The sequence below is a fragment of the Pollicipes pollicipes genome, unplaced genomic scaffold (assembly GCF_011947565.3).
Source record: "Pollicipes pollicipes isolate AB1234 unplaced genomic scaffold, Ppol_2.1 Scaffold_7231;HRSCAF=8579_pilon_pilon_pilon, whole genome shotgun sequence".
NCBI classification, from domain to species: Eukaryota; Metazoa; Arthropoda; class Thecostraca; order Pollicipedomorpha; family Pollicipedidae; genus Pollicipes; species Pollicipes pollicipes.
The window spans coordinates 37,190,298-37,202,298 of record NW_023597034.1 but is presented as its reverse complement, the minus strand read 5'-3'; positions in this window follow the sequence as shown (position 1 = coordinate 37,202,298).

Sequence of the window (12,001 nt, the reverse complement as noted above, 5' to 3'; positions counted from 1 at the left end):
ACCGGGTGCCGAGCCGCTGATCTGGCTGAACCGCGTGTCGAACCGCTGATCGTACCGAGCCAAGTGCCGAACCGCTGATCTGGGTGAACCGGGTGCCGAACCGCTGATCTAGCTGAACTGAGTGCCGAACCACAGGCCTGACGACGGCCGAGCACGGAGCGCGGGTGCGAGGATGAACGCGAGCTGTGGTGCGCCATGGTGCTGCAGTCAGGTGGGCCACCAGTACGCCGTCGCCCAAAGTCTTGCGGGCAAACCCCTATTTCATAAAAGATGCCGCAAAGCGTTTTTCTGAGAAGTGAATTACGATGCCTGGTGAATCACAGAAACTATGCCAGGAAGAGGCGATCGGGCACCAAACATACTGCCTTCCACTCGCAATCGGCGGTATCTCTTTCGATATTTACGGCTGCCGGGCTCGCAAAAAGAAGCGGGGATATCAAAACCAACCATGCTGCTGCTTGATAGCCGCCTTGAAGTTTTACAGATAACAGTAAACTGCACTCGGAGCATGGAGGTACGAGAGCCTCATGGGATGCTCTCTCAATGATGTGAAAACAAGTTGCATCACAGAGTATATTAAACATTTGTGGGGACAACCAAAGTCACGTTATTTATGAAATGTAGCAATTGTCAACGAGATCAAACAAGTTATTTAATGACCAGTCAAATATCTGAACGAGGACATATCTGAAAAAATATATGAATAGTGTACATGTGAACAATCCCTTTGTGACAACGCGCTGTGGCGAACTACGATCATGACACGCATCTAGAAACGAAAACAGAAGACCATGTGGTACATACTTGGAATGTGGAGGCAATGCAGCTGATTTCATTGCACTTCAGTCTCGTTGTACCGTTGCAAATACAAGAAAAGGTGAGAGCAGTTGGAACAGACAGCAGACATTTTACCACTAGGCGCCTACGGCATCCCATGCACGATAAGCACGATAAGATATGTCCACGGACAGTGGAGGCGAGATCAATGGTGCAACGAAAGCCAACGTTATCTCATGTACACACGCACACACACACACACATACATATATATATATATATATATATATATATATATATATATATATATAGTCCAAATATCACTTCATTTCATCGGTCAACGCCTTGAACACTCGCTCCAGCTCGGGCTCTGTAATGAAGCGCGGCCGATACCTTTCCTACCAGAACTTCCACCAAGGCTTCCGCTTGGCCTTGACGCAGATGTGGCGCGCCAGACAAAAGGAGTAGCAGCACTTCTCCTTGGCCTCACACTCCCAGTCGGCCTGATAGTCGCACTTGGTGCGCCGGTAGGACTTCATGCAGCCGTGCTTGTCCACCTTCTCCGGGCAGGTGCCGTCGTGCCCTGTAGGCCGACGCGGCCAGCGGTCAGCAGCTGGCAGACGGATTGGGCGCCGCCGGGCCGCGCTCCCGGCTCGTCAGGACATCGCCGGCGTCATCCAGAAATCCCTTCCTAGTGCCAGAGGCGCGGCCAGGGTTTTGTAAGGGGGTGGGGGTCACAGGATTGTCGAAGGCACGTGACAGTGAAAGCTCCCGCCGCCCTCACCCCATTTATACTCGCGAGATACGGCCCCACTGATTTGAGAGGGCACTACTTTCTTCGCTTCGTGTTCATTTTATTCTCTTGGGTGGGGAGGGGGCTGGGGGATTCGGTCTACGAAGGTATTCCCAAATGATTTTGAACGGTGTGGCGTGCATACTTAGAGTAGCTGTAAGCAATTAAGCAGCGGATCTTTGTTATCGGAAATACGATGCGCCTTGTCAGGTTGCTGACCTATTCGATGGTCAAATTCAGGTCGTCGCTGTCAGCGAAGACCATTTCTAGCGAATCGTTCAATCTGATGCAATAACGAAATGTCAGGCGAAACCACGCGTCTCTGAGATAATTTCTTAGCCGGTGAACTAATTTAATCCAGAATTACAGCAAATTCCGTTGGCCCAGGTTCAGGTAGAAAGATCAGACCGAGGTTAAAAACTAACTTGTTTTTTCTCGCTAGTGTCCTTTACGGAGTAGTTCCTAGTGATCAGTTCGAATTCATTAATGACAGGGACCATAACAGACATATTCCATGGACTTTTTTAAAGGTCAGAATAAGTGACTGATCCAAAATGACCCAGATCAACATTTTGTTTTAGGAACATACCGTCTAGAGTAATTCCCAATGCTTGTTTCAATGACAAAATAGGAACAATCTCGTAAGCCTTTGTTAACATTGTCTTTCTAATGGCTAAACAAGGTTACAGATGATAAATGAAAGGTCATAAGATAATAAAGGGTGATAAAGGACCAGTTTTTTTGTGTTTTTCACTTACTTCATCAGGCAATTCCATCAGTACTACCAGTTTTTTCTCAAAATCCTTTTGAATTGCTTAGGATTTGTATTTGAAGTAGCCGACCCTGCGGGAGAAATCTCATTTGGCTCCCGGCTAACCACTATGAAAGTAAAACACTTCATTTGCGTTGCATTTTCCAAAGTGAGCACTTTGTAATGCTTGCATCACACGAATTCGTCAAAATGTTTGTGTAATAAATACTAAGAAAGCTTCAGAAACATCCTTTTAAGACAAAACGATATGCGAACATGAAGCTATTACCCGCGAGTTAACGAAACGTCATGCGATGACTTTGATTCCTACCCTGGCGTTCACCACAGTGGCTCTTTTCGAAACGCACTTTGGGTTTGAAGGTGGGAGTATTACATGATTCATGTGACGCACTGGTTCACACTTCAACCAATGTGCTTCTCGGTACAGGCCCTTGGGTGTACCAGCTACACCAGCAGGTACGAGTTAAACGATGTTGCGGTGTCAAGCGGCGATTTACTCCTAGGCTGCACAGCGGCCTAGTCATTTTTAAGGGCCTCTGAGTGTTGAGGGTCGTCAACTCAACAAGAGGACTCTAAACTCATGATGTCGAAAGGAACCGAAATATATTGGAAGGACTTTTTCACGATGGTCATCTCTCGCCCATCTTCCACCACCCGGTGTTATCTCCAGCAGCCAATGACATCCAGTTTTGCGGAAATTGTAACCTCGTCCACCAGTGTTCTTACTCCAAGGATTGCGAGCGGGCAGGCTCGAAAATTGTATGTACTTTGTTTCACTAGTCGATTCTGCAAAGCGATGGACGCCCTCAGGCAAACATAACATGGTCTTTCTTTATTTGCAAACCACATTTAGATCCACTCCGTAAAACGATACCGTTACCTGTTTCCGAGCAACGGACCACATGGGTAGGAGAGTAGGGGACGCGGCCTTGTGACCGGTCTGAGCTGAAAGGCTATTCCGTCACAGCGCGTGGTGTCTACCGGTTGCCATTCTGGCCGCATTTTAGTAGAATATATCATACACTGGCCCCAACCATAATGCGAAAGACCTTCTGACCTTGGCGGCTGGCCTTGCATCAGCGCGAGAGCCTTAATTGACGAAAAATGTTCCTTACCGCCACGGAGACTCCAATAATCGGCACAGAGACTGAGTTCTGCTAGTCGGCTGAAATCGAATGGAGAGCAGCCCGTCCGGTATTGCGGTGCCTGACTGGCACAGGCCCCTTCCATTGTCTCAATGTGAACTCTCATCATAAGCTCTCATATATCCTTTCAATGTCAAAGCACCCCGACCAACGCAATAGGCCCTCCGGCATTCGGGTTCCGCCCTTGTCTCTGTTCAGCGAATGTGTCCCTGGCCGACTCGCGGCCCGTTACAAGCAGAAGGCTTCCTGTTAAGCACTGTGGGCTTCTGGCCGACACATGGGTCCCCTAGTTGACTCAGGGGTCCCGACCAATGTAAATCGCGGCCCAGGTCCTGTCCCTGACTGGGAAATGGCCCCTTAGGCCCGAACTGACACGTAGCTGACTGCGGTGCTGGTGGCACCTGGCCGACATGGAGGCTCTCATCGACTCAGGGGTCCTAATCGGGGCAAAGGGCACCCTGACTGGCATTTGAGGGCTGACTTTGCAGGCTGAGGGCCCTCAGCGCGACCTCCGGCCAGCCCTTCGTGCCATGCATTGCGACATTCGACCTAAGTTAACGACGGCTGGGTAATTTGTTACAAACGGTGACAGCCGTGCCTCAGAGACGCTCTGATTTCCGTCGATAATTGGGTGACCTTCCATGCACGAGTGGCGGCGGGCGCCAAGTTGCCAAGTTGGGCCCGGCTGCGCCCTGAGGAGGGCTCGCCCGTCGCGTTGACTGCCGTCACCAGAGGTGCACAAATCTGCCTGCATCCCGAATCCCGACGAGTGCAGGTGACAGACATGACTATCCAGCTCCAGACAAAGGAGACAGATTGTGCTGTTAGTACAAAGGACTGTAATATTTGCTATGATCCTGCTTGCTATTTGCTATGTGCTAGAGTGATCACCTCACTGGGGCAGGATATTGAACATGGCTGACCTGCAATATTCGTTATATCTCAGTATCATTTTGGCCATTCAATGCAACGTGTGCTCCGATGTGGGCTTCATTTGATTTTGCATAGGGTGTTGGCTAGGCCTGTATTGATTTGCGAATAATCGATTTTAAATAACAAGCATTTGTCCAAACATAAACCATATTGCTTCTACCTTGCACGGCTGCCGGCTGCAAACACATGTGATTGCAGTGATACAGGCGTTGGAAATTGATTAGCAGGCGCCTGACATTTTCCAAAACGATAGAATGTTCGCACTGCTATCCTGCTCTCAACATTCATGTAATGGTTCCTAGACAAGGTTATTTTCATCACTACTTCCACTGAAGCTGTTCGCAGATGGAAAATGTAACGTCAGCATCGAACGACAACGCAGATAGGATGGATACAACTGATACATAACGGGTTCAGCTGTCGCGATAATGCCACAGAGCTGTGTCCGGTTTCGACTTTGCTCTGTCTCCTGGCGCCAATGCCAGCGGATGAAGCATCACCTAACACCGTCTAAATATCGCACGGCATAATTTGATGGGTCATTTAGACCTCAAACTATCATCGTATTGCTTTGTCTATTCTACTATCCGAAACTATCTGAAACTATCCTTACTATAAAACTATCCGAAAACGTGCCGTCATATATCAGTTACAAAAACGAAACCCACTTGTCTTCTGGTAAAGACTTTCGGAACTGCATACTCTTCCTGTCTGCCTGTTCAATGTGGCCCACGCCACATTTTATTCGCGCAGATTTTGTGAAGGTGACAGTTTCAGCACTATGTGTACCTCCATCGCCGTGGTGGTCGTTTCCGGTCCAGGTCCGACCCGAGGCGTGATGCGTGCCGAGCCGAGGCCGGCCACCATTGTGGTCAGCCGCGGCGCCTGCCCTATCCCTGCCAGCTGGCCGTTTTTGTCCCTCTCTCCCGCCCGGCTGCGCCGTTTTTGCCAACACTCTCCAGCCGCAACGCTTGTGTTTTATCAGCGCCGGCGTGCTCCAATTAACCAGCCGCCTGTCTTCCTGGCGGAAGGAACTTGACGGACATGTACCACGTGCTCGGTATACTTTCGCCCTTTCTTTTACCCTGCTTCCACTTTCCTGAAAGTGTTATCTTCAAGTAAGCCTCATTCTCTGCAAGCATCGTTGACACGTTGAAGCTATCAAAGTTGGTGCGTTTTTCATTGGATCATAACACACCATAATATCATACCATAATCATAATATCATACCATAATCATAATATCATACCATAATCAGAAATCGTACCATAATCGTAATATCATAATATCGTACAATCATAATATCACCCTAAAATCGTAACACACAGATTGAGCTTCTTACGTATTATAGCTAGCAGTTTTTGGGATTTAGAATACCCGCACCCGCCGCGCACCCAGATTTGACCGCCCCGCACCCGCCCCGGCAAGGCAGCTGTCGTCAGGAAAGGCTAGCACGGGCCCTGCCCAACCGTATTTCTCATTTCAGTACACTACCCAACTTCCCTCATATTAGTAGTGCTAAAACCAAGACGCTGTATGAAACCCTTAAAGCATATTTGTCTCTTCTGTTATGTTTTTGCCATGGCTAGCATCAAGAAACCTTGTCTTGATTCCAAGTACCCATACGTAACCTGATCATCATATGAAATTACCACAAACAATCTTCAAATATTGAAATATTCACTTCTTACTATCTATTATATCTTACCGCTGCTCTTTGTCAGCTAACACTGAGTGGAACCCTTAAATTTTATTCATTTCCTGATCTGGAACTTTGACTCATTTTGACGAAATTGCCGAAGAACCAACTCATGCAATGTCCTTGGTACCAGGCATAGATCCTCTTTTTTGAAGACAAAATCCTCTTTGTGTTTCATAAGGCTCTTCGAAAGGAACAACCATCTACACCTCGCAAGGCAAGAAATGAAACACTTCCAACCAGCATATGAACGTCAAAACCGGAGATGACTACATTTACCTAGGGTCCATATGACTGCAGTCCAAAGGTAGTAGGTACTTCAAAGTCGCTAAGCTGTCAATTTCACACAGAAACACTATCATATGGAATGAAAAATGCGTAGCCTCGCACATAACACATGACATAGAAAAAGAGATCAAGAACTTTGTTCATGGCCATCAGACACCATAACACCATTTCCGTTTCCATAGACAACGGTGGGTATCTGAACAGCGGCTGATTTTGCTTACCTGCATACGGTCAGGAGGCTCAGAGTTTTACCACAAAAGTGCTCTTTTAGTGCTGGATTTATACTCCAAATGCATTCCACCCGGGTGAACACAATGCCTTGTGCCCACTAGCCTCGACATCGCCATATCGCATATAAGTAAAGGAAGGCAAGCGTAGCATTTGGCGTCACTGGATGCGTCATTAAGACTTAACGACGCACCCAGCTGCTGAAGCTAAATGGGGTCGCCTGCCTCTCAACCTGGCAGGGAGGGCGGGCACCGACGGGAATCGAACCCCGCACCTCTGGTATCCCGGACGCGCAGTGGTTAACGCAGACGGGTTAGCCATTACGCACTGTCACCCGAGTGATACTTGGTTAAAGACGAGCGCGTGATAAATGGCCCCAACCCAAGTCCTGCCTCTGGACAGCTGATAACCCATTTAAACGTGACTAGCAAATGCAACCTCATCCGTACGTCATATAAGTACAGGCTATCTGCGAATCCGAAACCGTTTGAACAGCTGACGACCAACCTTTTCACCGATTGCGTTCTTCGATGCGTAATTTTAAAACTTTGCTGGGATTCGTGGCATGGCTAGGCAATCGGTGTTCTGTGATTTCCCTCATAGCTAAATACCAAATCGATGCATGCATATTGCAGAAAGTATTGCTGACCTTGTCATGTGCAGTTACATAATTTGAGAATGAGGTCTGAGCTGTAGAAACTGGATTGGTTTTTGTTGACTTCAGAATGGCTTTTTCTGCTGTGTCGAGATTATATCCAGTCAGAATGTATAGTTAAGTAGTTCTACCTTATTATGTGTTTGACAGTTATCAAGCCGTGATAGCTACTCTCGAAGCTACAGCATGTCAGGAATTATATGTTCCTGAAACGGCATGCGTTATATGCCTTGACAACTCTATAATAAAAGTCGACTCCCTGTAACTGTACTTACTTACCCTGTAACTATAATGTAAATTCACATGCACGATAATTACCTGTATAAACAAATGCTTCTTTTCACTAACATGTACTACCAATAATTACCGGCCAATTATACACCAATTACGCATACAAGCACAACCGGGAACATTTTAGATGTAGAGAGCTTGCCAATACTCAAATGCAGTTAGCCATATCCGGTACAAGCTCTGAGGCCTTTTAAGCCCGTGCCTTGCAGGCCTGATGCCTCAAAAGTGGCAGCACTAATACGCATGCTTTTCATTGAAAGAATGCCGCGCGCGAAAGTCAGCCGAAACGTAGCGAAGCAACCTAATGCAGATTGTAATGGTATCGGCACGACGTACGGAATACGACCCGACGCCCTAACTTGTTTCGGGACCGCGCAACCTTTTTACATTCTAGGTGGTGTGCGTGACACCCAGTGATTCAAATATTTTTGCACAGTCTTTTAACACTCTTATATAGGACCATATGCGCTTTTCGCATGCGAGAAACCAGTCAGCTGGATGAGACAGAGGCCGAGGTCGAATGGGAATCACAGCCACGCGAGCAGGCTCGTTAACAGTCGTGGCACCGCCCGTCAAACCGCCCCCATCGTCTCGTGCCGCCGCCCCGATCGCGCTGAATGATTCAGAGAATCCCGAACTCGGTCTGAGCCCGTTCAATTGGCTGCAACGGCCGGTTCCGGCCGGCTGGTCACACTTCAGGTAAAGTTGCCGCCGCTTGAGGCGGGACGCCGGGGGGAAGCTGACAGACGGCCGTCAGAAACCGTATATATCATGCACCAGTCAGCGGAGCTCCGCGGTCGGTCGCGTTCGACTCTGCGAGACGCGTCGGTACCGTGACCCGACGGGCATCGGCGACCGCGTCAAGGGGCTAGCAGCGTTCCGTTGTCCGCTGCATTACAAATGCAAGTCTTGCCGATGCCTTTTTGTGCTTTGGAGCTCACGTCAGTGCTCCGTCATGCAAAGGAGTATAACGTCATCAAAGGAGTGACGTCATCATAACGGAGTGACGTCATCAAAGGTAATTTCACGCCAGGCGGGGGTTGTGGGTGAACTTCAGCGAGACGGATCGCACTGACAAGGGAATCGTTGGAGATTCAGGATAGCATGCAAACAAGAGGAACCCGAAATATGCGTCATCTCCCGCCCAACGAGAGCTTTCTTCACCATTGCCCTTCGAGAACGGCGCAGAATCCCCCTGAATCACGAAAACTAAGCGCGCTAGAGCTACAGAGAAAATGGTAATGTCAAGTTATGATTACCATTTTTCAGATGAATGTGAGTAATCAAAAATGGATGTGACCTTTGATAAGTAAAATCAGGTCATAGAGCACAAAATGACTCTTCGAGACTCCTTCTTTATCTCAGGACCTGAGCATGCTACGGCTATGCGGAACGCAGGGAGAGTCATAACATCAGGGGAATTCAACGTCCCTCCCTGAAAGTGACTCGAACGAGCTCTTGTTTCTCGTCAGCGATTAGCTCGATGGAAAAGCGGCCGAGTTCAGCAATTGCTGTCCCTAAGGCAACACTGGACGAAATCAATCGCCAACGCAAATTTTGCTTATCGCTGCCCGATTTAGTGTTCTCAAGCGATTTTTTTGCGCTTTTTTTTTGCCAATCGCAACTACTTGCATATATGTGAGCGTCTATTGTACGCTGTCACAAACATTACGATCTTAACTGCAAGTGTGTCAAACTACGCACACGTATAGGTCCGGTTTTGAACCACCATTCGTCCATCACGCATTCCAGCATGTAATTCGGGTCAAAAATGCATTAACTTCCTAGCTTTTGGCTATCTGTTACGTCAATGCACGAACAGAGGGCATCAAATGTTTATCAAAAAGTAAATGGAAACGCCAGCTCTCGACCACAAAGACCAACTAGGTCAATGCATCTACCTTGTTTGCCACAACCGCAGTCCGCAGCCGCACTGCAGCCTTCAGTGGCGGACATTGACATTAGCGTTGATTGCCTCCTTATGGCCAATTTCGATGTGTTCACGAATAGATAACATTCACGTTTGAGCATCGAAAGCCGCCAAATGAATCAGTGCAAACTTGAGGCAACCACGTCGAACAGAATGGCCATACTTCTGACGCCCAAGTGGGCTGTCACTTACAAATTCTTTCTTTCGTATTCGGCATCTGGAATGGATGCCTGGCCCTCTATTGCTGTCACTTGCAAGGTCATGCGCGGTTGCCACGCATCGGTTGTGTGATCCGCATTTTCGATTTTCTTACAGACTCTGAAACTTTAAAACAGCGTGTAGGACGACTGCCAAACGCGTGGATATGGCGACTTTACTCTGTGACTGAGATTCAGTCCCTGTGCACCGGCAAAGTGCAAGCTTTGGTATGATGCCACCCAATATGGAGCCCGCGCCAAAATGGCCTATGGTGGTGATGCGCCACCCCAAACACCGTCCGTCACGCAATACAAAACGTGGTTTCTCGATCGCAAATGCATCAACCACATCCACGCGATATTTTTGCTCGGCACATTTTTTGCACAGGTCATGTCAGTGGTCAGTGACTTTTCACAACCGCATCCGGTGTCTGCAACGGATTCCTTACCCTCTGTTTTGCTATATCTGATGGCATACACGTCAAGTAGACGTCGTGTAAATGAAGAAAAGGATCGTCGACTTTAAGTGCGTCAACCACGTCAATATACTTGGCCTGGTTTTCAATGCCAGTGTCGGCTGTCGGTGGCGGACTCCATTCACGGATCCGGCGCCAGGAACGAATTACTTCTCCTTGTTGTAGTCAATCGTGACTGCATGTCCGTATGCCAGCATCAGTTGCGAGGCTCATCAATGAAAAATTACGTGGTTTCTCAACAACCCTGTTTCAGACACCGAGCCCGGTAGGAAGGACCTATCATTACAGCTCGCCCGGGCATTACGAGCGAAGCCGCAAACGTCGAAGCGGTCCGCCGTCTTCTATTTGAGACCCCACCATTTCCGTATTTATGCGACGTGCAACGAATGCTTGCATACGCGCGTGCCGTTGCAAATGGAAACATACCGGGAGGAAGCAACCCGTTTCCGGTAGGCGTGGCAGGACGGGTTGGGTGGGCACGAGTGCACGATCTTCTCTAGAACTCGTACTAGGGCTGCTGCCTGAATGGAGATCAGTGACAGGATTCCTTATGGAAACTTTTACGTTAGTTCGCATGGCAAGCGACGTGATTTGATGGTGCGGTCAAACTTTAGAGGACGTCAAATGTGGTTTCTATGACAATGGATTAATACATTTTGGAAAGGTGCAGCTCGCCCGTGGTATTGTTTTCATGATGTTTTGCTGCTGGATTCTGACTAGGAATATTTAGAACGTGCATTTTAAGGAACATTTTTCGGTTACCGACGGCGAAAGACATTGTCAACAAGATTTCCTGTCGGAGCACGGTTGGTTCTGTAGGGGGAAGGAGGCACGAAATAATCCACAAGTAAAACACAAAGTGTGGTGCAAATGATATATTGTTCGCTTCTTTAACACGCGATCGGGTGGACGGGGGTCAATTTACCAGCCCCGAGGATGAATAGCGGATTGTTAAGTTTAAGAAATTTGTATGTTACCTTGTAAGGTCGCTGACCTCTACAGCAGGCCAAAGTCAGACCATGGATTCAGCGAAAGCAATTCTAGGGAATCGCTCAATCTAATTGCAACAAACGAGTGTTAGACAAAGCCATACATCTCTTGGATTGTTCCTTAGGCAACACATTATATTGAGTGAACAAGCTCGATTGACTTGGGGTCAAGACTGCGGGTCAGAACGAAGTCAAAATTCAACCTGTTTTATTGCTCTAGAGTTTGCTTTGTGGGGTAGTTTCCGGCGCTTATCTCGAATTTATTGATAAAAGGAACCGCATTACGTATCTTCCCTGGACTTCATAAAGGTCAAGATTGGTCACTGACCTTAAATGAGCACCATGATCAGTTGCTTAGAACAGGCATCTAGGTTTTAAGAACACTTAGGTTGACCTTGTTTGACCTTATCTAACCCGAACGTTATGACATAGGAACCCCAAAATTTTGTACAGCTGAGTTTACATACAGACCAATACGTTCTAGCATTTATTGTCTCTAGCTTTCTTAGTTGCCGAATGTCAGCGGGCCAAGCTGACCCTCCCCCCCCCCCCCCCAACCTCCCACCCGGGCGAAGGGTATTTAATCCGGCCACCGGGGCACGTGTTTACATCGTTTTTACATCGGACTCTGACCGCAATTCTAAGAATAATTGCAAGTATTCCTTTTCAGTAGTTCCCTACACGAGCTCCTCGATATAATTTTGGGTTATGGGAAATGATGGGAAAGGACCTCGCAGTCCCTTACACATCCACTTCATACAGTTATATCACCCATTTGATGTTCGAAAGATCCTCAGTTGTAACAGTATCAGACAATGTGCACGCTTC